General features: G+C 35.5%; 1 protein-coding gene across 1 annotated transcript in view; it reads right to left on the bottom strand.

The window, feature by feature from the left end:
• Positions 1-19242, bottom strand: part of HYDIN (HYDIN axonemal central pair apparatus protein) — a 6673197-nt gene that overhangs the window by 3447187 nt on the left and 3206768 nt on the right. The window lies entirely within an intron of this gene.

The following is a 19242-nucleotide window of genomic DNA, read 5'->3' as shown; positions in this document are numbered from 1 at the left end:
ATTAGTTATTTTAGGTTCATCCTCACCATTTACTATCTCAATAGCAAACAAAACTTAAATGGGGCTTTGTAACACAATCTTATTAGGGAAAGGGGTGGTGGATCCCTGAGGATGCATCTCATTGGGTTGAGTTTTTCTACAAAATCGGCATTAAATACTGCAATCTTTATATCATTCCTGGCACCAACAGTTATTTTTTAGAGATACTTTTTTATCCAGTTTTAGCTCGCTATTTCGAGCAGCATATCTTCCTGGCTATCAAAACAATCTCAGATGAAAAAAGCAATCATCTTCTTGCATTTGCTAGGGTTCCACTGTACATACCATTTTGAATGATTTTAGTAGATATTCTAATCACGACTCTATGCACCTGCTCAATGTGTTCACAAAGCCATATGTTAAAAATGCTTTATTATATTCATAGGTTCATAGACAAGTACTAGGCTTAATGCCCCTGTGAACCATTTTAAGCCTAGCCAATTTTTCTTAGTGGGAATCAAACCTTGTACCTCTGTCTGTCAATCAAACACGTTGACCATTATGCCAACTCCCAACTGACCAATTCTAGGAAGAGGGTTTGGCATAATGGTAAAGGTCTTTACCTCACAGATGCAGATACAGATACAGTTTTTAAGTACAACTTCTGGTTGTTGGCTAGCCTTGTAATAGTCAGCAAAATGATAGCCTTGTATTTTACTATAACTAGAACATTACTCCTTACTTTATCTTCTTCCAGATTCATATTATGTAACTCACTTGTAAATACTTTCTGAAAATTCATCTGAGTACCTCTTTAAAGCCTGTATGATCATACCTCCCAACCATACAGAATTACTTAGTTTTTACTGAGTTTTGGGGTCCAAATGAAGGGGTGTCATGATTCCCGAGTAGCACCCCTTAATTTCCATTTTTTTCCTTTTGTTTTTCAGTTTAGGCGCTGTCAGCGATGACATCATCACACGCACGATGATGTCAGCACCGTCAGGGCTACCAGCCAGTCGGGATTGAGCTGAAGGAGCTCACGACTTGCAGACATCATTTCCAGCTGTCCGCAAATGTGAGCGGGAACAGGAACAGCTGAGCTAACGGTTATGTGGAGCGGAGCTTTATATATGCGAGCAGCTAACAGTTACTTTATGGATTATATGCGAGCAGAGCTTGAAGGTCATACAAACGGGATGTCGGCGGAATAAAGAACTGCAGTAAGGTGTGTGTGTGTGTGTGTGTGTGTGTGTGTGTGTGTGTGTGTGTGTGTGTGTGTGTGTGTGTGTGCGTGTGTGTGTGAAAATGCCCCCCATTCAATATACCTGGTTTGCAGAGGTAATCAGGCTTAAATCCTGTACCTTCAGTACAGGGTAAAAAGAGCTTAAAGTCCCTAGTCACCACCACTTGTGAACTTTGCCTAGGTTTTTTGTGCTAAGAGTTGAGAGCTATAGCGAGAACTGAATTTGTATTCCCCCAGGTATTTTCTGCTAAGAGTTGAGAGCTATAGTGAGAACTAAATTTGTATTCCCCCAGGTATTTTCTGCTAAGTGTTGAGAGCTATAGTGAGAACTGAATTTGTATTTCCCCAGGTATTTTCTGCTAAGGGATGAGAGCTGTAGTGAGAACTGAATTTGTATTCCCCCAAGTTTTCTGTTAAGAGTTGACAGCTATAGTGAGAACTGAATTTGCATTCCCCAGGTTTTTTTGTGCTAAGAGTTGAGAGCTATAGTGAGAACTAACTGTGTATTCCCCCATTATTGGCTTTGTTTGTCCAGGTTATTTGGGCTAAGAAGTTGAGAGCTGTGGTGAGAAGTGAAAAATGAATTCATTAAATGATAGCCAGTAAGTTTCAGTCTTCCTATTTTTCAGGAAGCGGCTGATTTAGCACAGTGGTATGTTGCTCTGACTGTAGTGCATAGGGTCCTGGGTTCAAGACTTACAAGTGAAATGCATGGTGGTAACGCATTTTATTCTAGCAACTTTACAACATTATACAAGCAATGTTTAAAAATGTGTCCCTGGTTTTTGACCCTTTGCCCCCTCCAAAAAAATGAAATTGAAAATGTGTGTGAAGCTGTGCAAGATGCCTATGGCTTAAACTGCTGTCATTCTATTTATAGTGTGGGTGTGGAAGTAGACTTTTATGATGAAAATGTTCTAAATTGGGCAGTTTTGGCATTATTGGTTTATGCATTTTGTTTCATTGCTTACAGTACAGTCTACTGGAAAAATGTTTAAACAATAAATTTAAAATGCACTCTGTCTAACAAGTGTGCTGCATTATACAAGGAATATAATTTAATAAAGTCAGGAAGGTGCATCAAAGAAAAGAACACATGTATGTTTCTTGTTTTGCGTGCAAGGGGCCAATGATTTGAAAACAGCCTAAAGATAATCTTTATCCACCACTGGCCAGATGCATTTTCTTTGGATGCGGTGTGGGTTTCAATGCTGTTTCAATGAATGTAAGTTTCAAGGGAAGACAAGTTTTAATGCCAAGTCTATTTTCATCGTGAGACAGTATTGCTTTTATAGTGTTTGTGCATTGTTGTGCTGTAAAAATAAAATCCAAATAATCATTGTAGAAGTAAAGCAGTATGCACACATTACTGTTTATGGTAATGGGGTGAAATAGCCAGGTAATGGGACATCGGAGTGGCTGCAGGGGGACTCTGGTGCTATATTTTGGTTGCCTGTTCTTCAGTTTACATTTGAAAGTTGGTATCCCACAATTCCATTGGAGTGGATGGGGTTATGTAATTATGTATGCAAATCAGATGGTAATCAGCATACAGATTTGTTTCTATTTTTATGGGCCTTGTCCAGATTTTAATGTTTCTAGGTTGAGAAGTATGTGCATGATATATTAAAGAATTTACCTTTAGTTCTTGTTCTATTCTCCATGGTACATGCTGAAATTCCCAGTTTGTAGGTCCCATAGGAATATACTAGGTTAATCACCACCGGGGCCTTTATAAGCCTAACCATGCAACCCAACTCAATTGCATCCCCAAGTAACATGGGCATCTGTTTGGACGTTTATGTTAGATAGGAGGTTGCTAAAGGTTAGTTAGAGAATATTTAATTTCATTGTTTATTATTAAAGCTAAAATTAACTTTCCCTAAAAACAAAAGGAAGTAAAGGTACTAGAGGCTCAGTGAGGATAAGGAAGGTAAATATTTGTAGCTCCTCTATGTGAAAAGAAAACATCCGCCAAAAAAGGAAAGGAAAATGGAATAAAAAAGAAAGCATACAAAAGAAGAAAGGAAAAAGATAGTTTTTAATTTCTAAATCAAATACTTTAACACCTTTATTAAATTATTATTTAAAAGACATATGCACACATATATTAAAAGACAAGAAAACAAGCCATATTAACATTTTTCAGTTACATACTTTATATATTACATATGTGTTTTCTTTCTTTACAACTCCCATTCAGTCCAGCATTACATAAATTGCTCAATTCCTGCCTTTCCTCAAACCCCACTTCTCCTCCTGAACATTGATTTTCACATACTGTTTGACAAATTAAATTTATTTCTATGTAATTTGTACCTTCCCTTTTCTAAAGCTCACATTTCCAAATACTTTTATCTCTTTTACAATATTCAATACTTCAAATACATTTTGTTCAAACTCTGATTTCCATTTTCTAGTAACTGCTTTTTGGCAGTCAACAGAATTTAACTTACTAAGGCCTTACTGTTTATAGGTAATTCAGATCCTGTGTCCCAGCAAAAAAAAAAAAAAAAAAAAAAAGAAAAAGAAAAAAAATTCTTAGCTGTAGCCATTTGCTCCACCAATATTTCAGACAGCGTATTCTGCGGGGATTTTATTTTTAATCTGCCAGCTTATTACACTCCCAAAACACATGTTCAGTTACTTCTTTCTTCCCCATCATACCTCCAACATTTGCTTTCTACCCAAGGAAGAGTTTTTTGAAGTCTGCTGTGTGTATAAATACCTATGCAAACACTTCCAAACAAAAATACTAAACCTTCGGGACTTTGCATACTTGAGAGTCATACATATGTCCTCCCATTGTTCCCTTGTAAACTGCTTTTCCAGTCTTTCAATCTTTCCAATCTTTTCTAATCTCATCTGGTTGAATTTTATAGTTATCTTGCAATATTTCATATGCCCTACTAATTATTCCCCTTTCCCCCAATGTCTGTTCTAGATTCAACTGAAAATTCTCCCAAAGCAGGTTTTACACTTACAACTCCCCTATCCCCTTCTCTTTGCCTATACTCTGATATCAGATCCTGGTAGGGAAGGCATTCTCTAACCTGATATCCAAACTTCTTCTTGGCCTCTATTACCTTTCCCTCTCAAGTAATTAACTCCCTATGCCTTGGTTCCTTTCCCAGTTTTGTCCTATAAATTTCAGCCCCCTCATGCCTATTTTATGTACCCCTACGTACAGTCATACCTATTAGCAAATTTTCCTTTTTTCCAATCCTGTGATGGCTTAGTTCTTACATCTTATATTTCTGCAAATTTATGAATGTAATACTATGTATAGTTATTTTCTCCTCAAGGATCTGCATCCAAAATATCACTCTCTCTCTCTTTATGTTTTGAACCTCCCTCCACTTCATTATCACCATTTTCCACTATGAGCTATGAATTTATGCTTGTGTTATGTAGATGAACTTGAACTATATAGCTCTAAAACATCCCTTTAAATTAGGTATTTCTAAATCATCTTGCTCTATTGGGAGAATCAGTTTATCCCACATACCTGTTGTCTCCTCTTCCCCTCCCAGATAAATTCTTTCAATTTGTTATTAATTATTATATACAACTTCTTATATGGTTGGTAAAATATGCCTGACCTGTATACAAAACTAAAGGGACTAAAAATATTTTCACTGTTTGTATCTTACTATCCATATCCATAAACAAGAGTTTCCAATTCCTCAGTTTTTGTATTATCTTTTTAGTCTCTTCCCACACATAAAAAAGCACATCGCAAAAAGGAAACAACTCTAATTTATTAGAAATGGGTTAAGTGCTTTTGTCTTATGATAAAAGACATGTTAATACTTCATCATAACCAAACACTCTGTATGCAAGCATTTCCTTATATAGGAAATTATGTGATTAAATCAGCTGACCTCTTAAAATACATAAAATAATATATAAATCCACAAACTTATGCACACTACTAAATACTTAATTAATAAAAATACTTCAAATGCATATGATACATAAATAGTCTTATTTTAACTTAGCTGCCCTCAATGCAATAATATTTGCTTATTTAAACCTGGATGTGGAGCTGCATTTAATAATAAATGCCACCATAGCTCTTTATAATCTAAAGTGCTCTCCCAATTGCCCCCCTTGGTGACTTTATAACCTTGTTCACCAGAGAAAATTAAAAATTATTAAAATTATTGACTGTGGTGGTGGTGCTGCGGTAGCGTTGTCGCCTCACAGTAAGACACTGTCTGGCTCGATTCTCAGCTAGAGCGTCTTCTGCGTGAAGACATGCATGAATGGGCATACCTTCGTTGAAGGTTGTGTGTCAGGCCTGGCAAGCCGTTATGTAAAAATCAACTGCCAATCATTAGCGGACCGGAGTTCCGCTGTGGCGACCCCTAACCGGGAAAAGCCGAAAGACACACTGCATGTAGTGGAATGTTTATGTAAAGTATTAGATGTTACGTGAGTTTTAATGTCATATATGTGTTCATAAATGTAGTGACTTAACGTCTGTTCATTTTTTCCCCACACACAAAATTCTTGATATGCTAGGCAGATAGCCAAATATATCCCCTCCTTTTGTTTTACACTTACACACTGGTGGTTATGAAATAATTGTGAAATATGTACTTAGAGAAATACAAGGGCCATCATTTACATAATTACAATACTTACATGCTTCACTCTTAGATATTTGTTTCTCTGTAGTGGACCATTATTATAATGATTTATATGTTTTTAAGTTATCTGCATATTCATTACATCTGTAAAAACAAAACTAGGTTTCTCACCCAGTTTAGTAATATTACCTAAATTAATAGTGTTTGCAATTTTGTTTCTAATGCTAGCTAAAATAATACATTTTTCACTTAAGTATATACAAGGAACTAGTCTTTAAAAATCTTTCCTATTATATCTCACTTTACTAAATAATGTAATATTTTCCCTCCTAAAAGTGGAGAAAAATATCTGCATCTCTACCTCTTAATTTCTTCAGCTAATGTGTCAACCAGCTGTTACTGTTAAAAATAATCTCCACTTATAACCATTATTTTTAAATGATTTAATTCAATCTCAAACTCTTTATCAACAATTAACCTAGACAAAGTTATCATTTGTCCCTTAATAAGGTTGTTTTCTGCCAATTAGAATAGTTACTAATAAAGTATCAATAAGCATTTGAAAAAGTTGTTTTCTATAAATATTAGACCCAAATTTCAAATTATTCATGTCCTTATAAACTATAACATGCAAGTAATCTACATGATATCATATGATGTTTTGTGCACAAATCTATGAAAATAAGTGGAGGATTCAAAAAATTCAAAGCGACTCAATCAACACGTTATCACCACCAATCCATAATATAAACAAAAAAAATCTAAAATCCTTAAATATAACTTGATATAATTTTTCAAACATGATTTAAAAACAAAACAAAAAATTGTTCCCACTGCCATACTACATTAGCATATATGGGGGCTGAGGTTTTCCGCATAGCAACCCATTTAAGTTGATGATAAAATTTGCCTTCAAAATAAAAGTAATTATAATCCAGCACATTCTGCATAGACTGATCAACCTAATGTCCTTGCTAGTTAACCTTTCTATCAAACTTAATGACCACCAAGGCACAATCCATTCCTATATCAGGGGGAATGAGTGTGAACAAATTCTGAACATTACTAGTTACAAATAATTCATGCTCATCAAATGCTATACTGCTCATATGTTGTTGAAAATTCCATAAATCCTTTAATATATAATTATGCTCATCAAAAAATAATTTCAATTTCCTATCAACATACCTCACCAAGGGTTCTGTTTTGGCAATGTGAAGCTGAAACAATAGGCTTTAATGATGAATTTATATTTATGTTTATGCATCTTAGGTATAACTTTCAAGAATTTATGAAGGTTAACATTAATAAACCACTGCAAAAATGAAATTTTCCAACTGTTACTCCATAGATTTATAGGCAATATGAATTTCATTAATTGATACCTTTTGACAGAAATCAGTATTCATAACTAGTGGTATACAGAATGTTTTATAGGTCCTGATTCAGAATTAGTCTGGTTGTTTTAAAGTTACACTTTACAAATTATGTTAAGTTATATTTAAGGTTTTTAGGCAAGGGCCAGATTCAATAAAGCCTACACTTAATGTATGCTAAGTGTGCACTGTTCTGAATGAACAGAAAACACAGACATAACACACACCCTCTTCCTCCTAAACAAACCTACATACCATGCTTCTCTTAAGCATTACTGCATCCTTAGTCTTCTGCTTTTATCACCTTACAAATTATATGTCAGTCAAATTTACACACATTTCTCCCATGATCTGCTTCACCTTCAATCATTCAAATCACCCACTTCACCATTAATCACTTCCAAAATGTACAACTCACCCAATCTTTATTTCAAATTTAAATTATTAAACCCTCACACCTACCACACCAAAATAAAATTAACTCTTAAAGTTAAACCAAAATAAGCCTCCAAATTTCAATCTTTCTCTCTCTTACCAGTTTCTGCAGATATGCACCCAAACTCTGGCCCCTCCTCCTATCCTGACTCCTCGGTAGCCTCCAAAAATCATTCCAAGCCAAACACCTCTACCTACTCATCCCACCCATCACTCCAAGACATGGACCTCACCACCATCACCCAAACAGCATAAATTAATTTCCTAAAAATACTCATAGCATCTATAATAAAATTTCACACCTCCATGTACTGTCTCTTGCAGATATCTAAGAGGAGATTTTATTCGGGTATATAGGGCATTTAGTGACAACTACCTCTGGGAATGTTTGGGGTTAACAAAAATTGCTCATCAAACAAGCTGTGTAGAAGATTCTATAGGAATGGAAGTGTACTAATTGGTTCTCTGACAGAGTAGGTGATCAATGGAACAGATTATCAAATTACATTAAAGCAAGTACGTGTTTAGATATTTTTAACAACAGCCTGGATACTTATTATGGGAACAAGTGTTTTGGTATATTGGCAAGCTAGAAGGGCATTAATGCCTGTGCTTGAAATATTTGTATGCATGTATACTAAAATATATCTTTATCACATGATTATTTGAATGCCTTTTAAGGGGTGTGTGTGCTTTCCAATGTTCATTCTATGGCGGAAGATCCCTGTACACAGGACACACTGAGCTCACCACTCACTCTATTCCCGACAATTTTGTGGATTTTACTCAGAATTTGACATCCAGTATTACTGCAGCCATTCGAAGAGGATTTAAGCATGGTACTAATCAAGAATTGGGTGTGTGTACTTCACCGACTTACAACAACTGCAGCAGTGAAACCAAAGGAACTTGGGAATAGTTCTTCAATACCAAACAACGACATTTTGGCTTATGTTTGCAAAGACACAGTTAATCCCTTCTCTACCTGTTGTGAAGCTGAAGCACAGAGCACAGTAAGTACTGACCCCAACATATCCCTTACAAGTGAATATAACAATTACAAAACCGCTTGAACATTTGTCAACAAAATATGTGTCTTTGCAAGTGGAGGTTTTATACCCCGAGGAATGCATTACTCAAAGTTGTGTTCCACAGGGATTATGGGTATACAAGTTTCCAAATGGGGTGCAGAATGGTGATTCATGGTTTTCAGAACTGATAAAAATATTTAACAACACCGGGATAGCTGTGATGAAAACATTATGTAACAGTTATAGAAATACTTTAAAGGAAATTCAACTTCAAATGACTACCTTGGGTCAGTAGTGTTTTTTCTTCTTTTATTATATTGTATGCTGAAATTGGTGCAAGCTAGTATTATTTCTAGAAAGAAAGGTAAATTGAGAAGGGACATTGCTTCATATTCTGCAGGACTGGGTTATCCTATACATAAATCGAATATATCTGATAATAATACACCAATTGAGTAACGTGACAAAGGTAACAATTCAGGTGCAACAGTTGATGTTAATATTATAAACACTACCAAACAGACTGCAGTTCACACCAATCCAGGTCTTGCCTGTAACACCTACTGGGCCTTTTTTTAGTGAATCCAACAGGAGTGAAACAGACACTGAAGTGGCAGGTAAGTGCAAACAACAAAGGGAAAGGCAGGAAATGGAAAAACACAGAGTATGGGTTTGACATTTTAAACCTAACTGATGAATTTTTGTCACTTGAACTGATTTTGGTTCTTAAAAATGTTTAAATTTTATCCCTAGCAATTCAGTTAACATTCCAAAACTTATTGTAGACTTCAAGTTGTATGCTAGGAAACTCAGCTTGAGTTTTGTGATGGCACAGGTACCCTGCATTGCGAGAGGGGGAGAATTGTTGAGAAAGAGAAGCACTTTTAACCCTCCTTTAAATAGTACTCCAAGTTTTCACCAGTCTTTGTGAAATTGGCTTTAGGAACCAGCTCCAAAGGCAACAAGTGAGAGAAAATTTGATTATACCAGGAAGACAGGTTTTACAAGATTTTATTGGAAGGAAAGATATGCGACTAATGAGGGCAGATAAAGGAGGTAAACTTGTGATTATGACTAATGCAGATTATCAGCAAGCCATCATGGAATTGTTGAGTGGTGCAAGAAATTATGTTGAAGTGTCCATTTGATGGTCTTAGACTTATTCACTCAAGTAAATTTAAATCAGACCACTTAGAATTTTTTACAAGTTGATCATCCAAAAATGGCTTCCCTTTTTGGGATTCCTAAGGTTCACAAAGATCACATTAAGCCTCCTTTTAGACCAACAGTCTCTGCACCTTTTTCCAAGACTGAATCCATTTCCATCTGGTTGGATCAACAGTCGAATCCCATTGTTCAAAAATCTAGATTCTATTTGTGTGATTCTTGACACTCACTGGAATTGCTTAGGGAGCATGTGCAGGTCATTGGATAATTCTGTTTTGCCTCTCTAGATGTCACATGTTTGCATACAGTCATTAACCAGGAAATGGGCACTGATTTCTTGAGAGAATATTTAGTCAACAATTCCAACTTTGATGGTGACAAAGTCAATACCATATGTGAGTTAATGGAGCTGGTGTAAGACAACTATTTTTTTCAGCTTTGGTAAGAAATACTTCAAGCAAAAGACAGGTGTGCCAATGGGGGTCAGAGTGGCCCTGGCTTCTGTCAATACTGTCATGTCCACTTGGAACAAACATTCTTGGAAAAACACAAACTATGTGCAAGATTGTTTTATAGAAGATTTATTAACAACTTTATTTTTTTGTGGAGAGGAAGTAGAGAAGAATTTTGGAGTTTTGTAAACTATTTGAATAAAACCACTTATTTTTTAAGATTTACTGTAGGAGGGTTTGGCAATTGTCTGAATTACTTAGACATTCAGTTGTCATTTGATGTCCAAACTGGTCATTTTGTCAGCAAACGTTTCAGAAAAGAAAGTTTTACAAATCAGTATTTGCATCGTGACAATCTCCATCCACACTACATGAAGAAGAATGTGGCAATTCATTCATTTAAGTAGACTGACTTCAAACAATGGAGTATTTGCTGAAGAAGCGACTTTACTCTAAAGGTTATTCATAGAAAGAAATTATAGTGAAGATTGGTTAGCGCGAATAGAACTTGAGGTACAGAAATTAAGATTTGGTGTCACATGTCCAATATTGCGTTATGGTGATTCTCATATGCCAACTGGACAATAGCTCTTTCTGGATGCAAGTGGAACAGATTGCAAATATTTTTTTGTCTTTCCCATTGCCCATATGTCAAGAAATTTGGGCAGTAAACAATATATACAAACAAACTGGAATGTTATCTTGGGCAACAATGATTTAGTAAAAGAAACAGGTGATAGACCTTTGATTTCTTTCAAGAAAACTGTCAACATTAAAACATTATGTGAGAGAAATGAGAAGCTGGAATTAAAGAAGCGTTCATCATTACCCCCAGGGACTTTCCAATGTGAACACTGTAAGCAATCCAACTAACTTAAAAATGAGTGCACAAACCAAATTTACACTAATTCCTCAAAAATTCTTATGGTAGGGTGGGTGGGGGGGTTAAAAGTACTACACCTTGTGTTTATGTAGTTAGTTGAAGATTGCCCTTTAAAGAATAATGCAAGATTTAATCTCCTGATGAATAATTTGAGTTCTACTAGTGTTTTGGATAAATCCATGGTGCTCAGGGGGACAAAGTGAAAACCTCTGGTAAACAACTCAAAAAAGTCAGAGGTTGGTGTAATTTCCATAAAGTTGTAAATGGTATAGTTGTCCTTGGTTACCACCTTATAATTACCACTAGATAAGTCCCTATCAACGTCTTCATCATTAACTAAACCACCTTTGTTGGAATCAGTTACCTGCGTAACCTGTTCCAATTCTGTTGGTAGAACATTGTATTCCTGCCCCCTGGTCTGCCCTGGGGATACTGAAAAACCTGATGCTAATTTTTCTTATTGTCTTTTTGAGCCAATCGCTCACTTCTCCTGGGTGGGTCTGCTAATGGGGTATTAATGTTCTCAGTGTTATCAGTAATGTCAGTTCTCCCTTCATCATTAGAAGTATTACATATTACTAAATGATAGCATCAGTATAGCAAGTGCACTAAAACTTAACAGGGAGAAATTATGAGTAAACAAAAAACTGTTTTGAAAATGCCAGGCAATTAACAGGTAGTTAGTTAATGATGAATTTTTATTTTTTGTTATCAACTTTCAACCAGAAGTACATGTTTTACTATTAGGATTTATACTTAGAATATTTTAAGTGCATATTTATATATATACTTTTTAATATTTATTCTTAGCATTTGTATTTTTAAAAAATTGTTATTTAACATACTGCATGAATTATTAGTGGTTTGCATTAACTGCTCATATGTATTTATTTTTATAAGATTTTTTGACACACAAGGTATTTAGACACTTTTTAAAACAACGTGTTATTGCAGCATTATTGATTTGCTGGGAGTACGAATATTTTAACATCTTAAAAAATACTTTAAAAGTACCTTATAAAATGTTCAAACTTTTAACTAATTACCACAATTAATACCAGGAGTGGTCGATAAGTGATCACCTGATGTTTGTACAATGATATAAAATGGTTTTACTTTTGACTGAGCAGTATCTTGATAAAGCCTGGTAGGAACCAGGCGAAAGTGCTTGATTAATTTTTCTGTTCTTATTCATTAAAGTTACTTAACTTCTATTTATTTCTGGTTGTATCACATCTGTGATTCCTGGACTGAGTGTTTCTACCCATGAAGTTGCTTTTTACACTGTAAGCAATGCCATCACATCTGTAATTTTTCTTTTGTTCATTTTAAACATTTGGATGTGCCTATATGGGCTAGAGAGAGATATGACTGTTCATCCAACTATGTGGTGTATGCAGCTATTCGTGAATCATGTTGTTGCTTTTATAGAGGCAAAACTATTATGCATTTAAAAAGAAAAATGTACGAACACTTGTTAGCCATCAAGAAGAAGGATTTTTGTAATGCTTTGGCTAAGCACACTGTTACAGTCTCCATCCACACCACATGAAGAGGAACGTGGTTAAAGGCCAATTCATTCGGTTAAGTAGACTGACTTCAGACAATGGAGTATTTGCTGAAGAAGCAACTTTACTCAAAAGGTTATTCATAGAAAGAAATTCTAGAGAAGATTGGTTAGCGCGAACAGAACTTAAGGCACAGAAATTAAGATTTGGCGTCACACGTCCAATATTGTGATATGGTGATTCTCATACACCAACTGGACAATCATACTTTTTGGATGCAATTGGAACAGACTGCAAATATTTTTTTGACTTTCCCATTGCCCATATGTCAAGAAATATAGGCAGTTAAACAGTGCGTACAAAAAAATTGGAAAGTTATCTTGGGCAACAATGATTTAGCGAAAGAAATTGGTGACAGAACTTTGATTTCTTTCAAGAAAACTGTCAACATTAAAACATTATGTGAGAGGAATGAGAAGTCAGAATTAAAGAAAAGATAGTCATTACCCCCTGGGACTTTCCAATGTGGACACTGTAAGCAATGCCATCACATCTGTAATTTTTCATTTGTCCATTTTAAACATTTGGATGTGACTATAGGGGCTAGAGAGATATGACTGTTCATCCAACCATGTGGTGTATGCAGCTATTTGTGAATCATGTTGTTGCTTTTGTATAAGCAAAACTATTAAGCATTTAAAAAGAAAAATGTACGAACACTTGTCAGCCATCAAGAAGAAGGATTTTTGTAATGCTTTGGCTAAGCACACTTACATGTACAGATTTCAGGAAATTTTCTTTTTTTGTATTAGATTCTGTTTCTGCCGAGGATTTCAGTGGTGATATCAAGACACTACTAGAATGCAAAGAGACACTCTAGCAGATCAGAATGAATGCCAATAAACTGCCTGGTTTAAATGAATCTATTAACATTAAGTGTTTTTTTAATAAGACAAAGGATTTAAAGATGACATTTTTTATGGTATTTTAGACATAATTCAATCGCTGTAAATAAAACGCTACCAGCCAGGTGAACCCTCCTTGCCAAGTTACATAAATAAATTTAGTCAAAAGAAAACAGGTAGGAGTGAAGCAGATATATCAACGAACTAGCCAAACTGTAATGATGCAATGAATAATCCAGAGATATCCAGTAATGTTCTCAGCAAATCACGAAGTAAATATACAAAAAAGCAAAACTTTATTCCATGAGATAAGCGCTTTCGCTGTATGCAGCTTCCTCAGATCTCTTAACAAATTCTAACTTAAAAGGTTCAAGATATATAGGCATATCAATTAAGCAATTAGTAAAATAATAAAGTAGGAAAGTATTTTAAAAGGGAAATGTTAAAACTACTAAATACATACAATTGATCCACATGGTACATAAGGCTAACAGCTTAAATCTGATATATAAAAATGTAGAAATATATACTCAGATGTTACAGACCACATTGTGCACCCTAAGTCCATATACATGACACATCTTCCAATATTGTACCTATTAAAAAAGAATGTGTATATATATATATATATATATATATATATATATATAAACATATGAAACATCTAAAAACCATACATAAAAAGTTTGACATATGTGCAAAAACTGCAAAAAACCATACATATATAAAAGATCCATGAGGCAAACAGCTTAAATCTGATATGTAAAAGTATGTCAAAATAAATACTCAGATGTTTCCTACTTTATTATTTTACTAATTGCTTAATTGATATGCCTATATATCTTGAACCTTTTAAGTTAGAATTTGTTAAGAGATCTGAGGAAGCTGCATACAGCGAAAGCACTTATCTCATGGAATAAAGTTTTGCTTTTTTGTATATTTACTTCATGATTTGCTGAGAACATTACTGGATATCCCTGGATTATTCATTGCATCATTACAGTTTGGCAAGTTCGATGATATATCTGCTTCGCTCCTACCTGTTTTCTTTTGAATAAATCAATTGCTAACAAGCAATACTGCTTAACCAAACTTAACTGCATGCACTTTAGAGCATGAAAGAATAGTAACCAGTAGTATTATAATTTTGGGGCAAAGCCCACTTTGATTGTTTACATTGGTCGTCTTTATCACATGATTATTTGGATGTCGTTTAAGGGGTGTGTGTGTGTATTTTACAAACTTTTCTGATGAAGTTCTTGTTGAAATATTAAAGAGAAGGAAAGCTCTAAGAAAAAGTGTTTGCAGGTTCTTTTTCAGCCATAGTTTTGCCTTGTTTTTTTTTTCTGTACTAAAAAATATTTCACTTGACGAAGCTGTGCACAAATTTAACACACTTTTTCTGAAAACCATCAATAGTCTGGTTATCCACTCATAGCAGACACTTAATACATGAAAGACATAGGGGTTGGAAAGAATGATTAAAACACACATCTACCCAAAACCTACAACACTTTAAACTAAAAGACAGATTAATGTGGACAAGAAATTACTAAATTGGTGTTTCAACTCTAAAAAATTCTGGTCTTCTATTAATAACATACTCCATCTTGAAAACATTACCACTTGTAATCCTGCTCCAAATAACACTTCCTCCAAAGTACCTGCTCAATTTAACACCCATTTTATAGAAAGCATTAAAGCTCTTACTAAAGATTTTCCACTGAACGATTCTGACATGCCCTGTCCTCAAACAGCAAAAATCTCCTGTTTTACCTTAATACCCATCCAGACCTCCTATATCAAATCGCTACTCCTTCAACTCAAGTCCTTTACTTCTTCTGAAGATAATCTCCCAGCAGAATACCTCAAGCTACCGGACAGTTCCATAGCCTATCCTGTCTTTCCTAGTTAATACATCTATCAAGGCATCATACGTTCCTTCTATACGAAAAAAAAAATTCTTCATACCCTTTCATAAAAGATGAACCTCATCTAATATAACAAATTTCAGACCTATTGTCAAATTATCACCTCTGTCAAAATGTCTGCAGAGGTGCATTCACACGCAACTATTTAACCACATCCTTCAGAACAAGCTCCTGATCTTCACACAGCATGGTTTTAGGCCCACCCATAACATTACCACAGCTTTATTAACCTTCACAGATAAGATCTGCAAAGCCAGAGACAAAGACAGACTTATTTCCTCTATATTCCTTGATCTCTATAAAGCTTTAGATCTAGTCTTTCATTAAAAACTTTGGTCCTTAAGCAAAAAAAAAAAAACTTTGGTCCTGGTTGTTGTTCTTAATTCCTAACTCTACTGTTTTTTTTGTATTATTTTAAATTGCCTCTCTAGCCATGTTCTGCTTCTATGCCCACTCTACATGCTCCACACATCTCCTCTTACCTACATTCCATATTTACCGCACCAATCCCTCCATACCACCTTTCCATAACATCGTAAGCAGGAAACTGTCTAAATCTTCTTTCTTATATCACAGCAGTCACCACCTAACATTAAGTTTCATCAACCACTAATACCTTATCTTACCTATGTAAATGCTTTCCTGTCTGCTGAACAAACTACCTCCAACAAGTCTCATTTTTCTCTCCATGCATCTATCATGCCCCATCTGTTCATATATTTCCTTTTGTCAGTTGGAGTACAGGTTAAGGATGCAGGCTGTAGCTCCTGTGGCAGACAGCTTGATTTCCTCAGCCCTCATTTGCCTATTGTCGACATTTGAAAAGTCACTTAACCAGACATCGTTCCTGGGTTGCCCCTCAAAAAGGCCTGTGAGTGTCCCAGTGGATCTACATGGTTAACAAATTTGTACTATTATCACCATTATTATTTCTTTCTTAAAATCCTCTGCAATTTAACACTGAACTCTGTCTTCCCAAACAATCTGTCCAAGCTAGGCTCTAACACTATACTAAAGTTTCTAGCGCATATCACTTTCTCTCTCTCTCTTCTATGCCACTCTGATTTGCTTCCACAAGACATGTCAAGTCCTTTACTTCACCTCCATTCAGGACATAAAAGGATCTCACAACCATTCCTTTATCCTTACAAGTACCTCTACACAAAACCAACCTATAACTCTTCCTAATGACACCTTCCTCCTATCATCAATCTTTTCCCTTTTGCACTACTATTCCTGCACCTATTTTTTTCTTCCTCCTGGAATGCAAGCCATTCCCACTCATTTATACTCCCTTCTTTTGATCTTTTTGATATCTCTTTCATAACTTTAGCTCCTTTAGGCATACTATATCCAACCTTACCCTTTTAATTCTACTCAGTATATGATCTGAATTGATTAGGTGATTCACACTACCTACTTTCCATCTCCCTAGAAACTCACCTCCATCTCTGACCTGCTTTTCACTCCTTAGGAGAAGGACCTTAAGGTTCTCTTGGCATGCCACAGTGGAGCGCCAACATACTTCCCTGGACAAAGCAGGTCAAAGTCACTTCTGGTTATTCATCTTAATGGCCACTTTGGGATTGCTCCCTGGGTTGATATCACCCTCCTTCAGTATCTCTTATCTACCTTCTCTCTCTCTCTCTCAGTCTCAAGTACTCACTCCCCACCCCTTCCTTCCAGGATCATGCCTACAATATATCATCATCATAATATTACCATAACCCTTCTGTACATATAACATTCAGTTTGTGGCATAGTACATTTTTATTTGGACTGGAATGGCTCTAATTTTCATGATTTAACAATATAATTATCTACAGGCATAATATTGTATGAAGTATTGATCTTCCAATTTTAATCACTAATAATCCAATAATGAATATACTCACATGCCAAAGCAATTTAACTAAGATGGCTACTCACCTTTACAACTAACTAGTAATAATACTGACACATTAGTTTTAGAATTCCACTGCTTCAAAAATATGTAGTTTTAAACATAAAATATATGGACATATAGCTTCAGCTGTCCATTGGACCCATGTTAATTGTAGAGCTTCCACCCTTCATGACAAAATATGAAGTCATACCTCTCAATTATGTACAAGTTTCTGACACTTTAATCTCTTATTCCTTATACTGTTACACTTCCTCTTTCACTGACTAACTCAATTTGCTCCTCCTCCTCTTCCTGCATTCCCTCTTGACCTTCTGCCTCACCTAGAAGACACATAGGGAACAGAAAGAAAAATGCACGTAGTGAAGCAGCGCCATTTGCTTATCTCACCTTGCAGGGTCTAAGTCCGGTATATTTTCTAGCCAATTAATCATCAAAATCAATCTCAACCTTGCTGTCTGACAATCTAGATCAGGATCTATCAGACTTTTCCACTCCTTCTCCGTTTGGGTTTACAACTTGAACATCTCCCTCCTCAGCTCTACTCCATTCCTCCTCCACCACCATCACCACGACCACCACCCTTAATAACCTCAACTGGTGCATAAACAAAAGTTATGTACTCGCCATAATGGTGAATCTGTGATGTCTGTTTTTGTCCTTTCTCAACCAATGGGTCTCAGATCTAACCTCTGATCTGACTATGGCCACTTTTCAGACTTAGGATCCATAGCTCAAGCTCCTCTACTTATCCATAATCCCCCTCTAAGCTCTGTATTACCTAAGATAGAGTTTGTATCCTTAGTCTCAGAACTTGACCGAACTGGCTTCCAGGGTATTCATAAACAGAAGAAGAGATAATTACTAAGGTACTAGAGCCGAGGTAGTAGAACGTCTAGAGCTGAAAAGGGAGAAGACCAATAGGGAATATCCATCAGGTCATACCAAACAGCCATATATACATTTTCCATTAATGGAAGGGGGAATGAAAGGATAGAGGTTGAGGAAAGATGAAAACAGACAACACAGATGCATCGTTATGGTGAGTAAATAACTTTTGAATCATATGTTGTCTTTTTCATCTGTTACCCAATCAATGAAACAGGAGTCCCCAGCTGCTGAACCCAAGGGTGGTCTTCATGGAAGGATGCTCTAGAGGATGACAGAATAAAATGCCTCTCTGTCACTTGAAAAAATATCCAACTTGTAATGGGCAATAAAGGTATGAACGTTAGATCAAATGGCAAAAGCACAAATATCATCTAATGAACTTCTTGATAAGAAAGTAGAGGAAGTGTAAACAGAGATTGTGGAATAAGCCATTGGACATCTTGGTATGGTCAACCCCTTTTCCTTGTAGAAATGAGAAATACAATCAGTGAGCCATCTAACTAAAGTTACTTTTGAAACAGAGTGACCTAGTTTTGCCTTTAAGAAGGAAATGAACAAGTGGTAAAATTTACTAAGAACTTTATTTCTATGGAGGTAGAATATCATCTATGTACACCTAATAAATGAAACATATATCGCCTTTATTAGAGAATTTTGTGAAGTATACAAGCAAATTAATAGAGTGATTAAGCACATTCTCTGAGGCTACCTTTGGTAAAAAGGAAGGATTGGTTCCAAGAAAAAAAACTGTATTTATTAAAAATTAGAAAACGTGGCTGACAAAATAGTCCTTGGAGTTCAGATATCTGACCTAACAGCAAATAGAACAATGGTTTTCCAAGATGAAAACTTGAAATCTACTTCACCTGCTGGTTCAAAGGAGGATTGTGTCAAAGCATGTAGCACTGTAAAATTCCAAAGAGAAGTGGGGTCCTTAATA

Source organism: Protopterus annectens, chromosome 8.part0 (genome assembly GCF_019279795.1).
Source record: "Protopterus annectens isolate FY-2018-M chromosome 8.part0, PAN1.0, whole genome shotgun sequence".
Lineage (NCBI taxonomy): Eukaryota > Metazoa > Chordata > Ceratodontiformes > Protopteridae > Protopterus > Protopterus annectens.
Note: the sequence above shows the minus strand (reverse complement) of the source record. Positions and strands in the feature narration are given on the sequence as shown.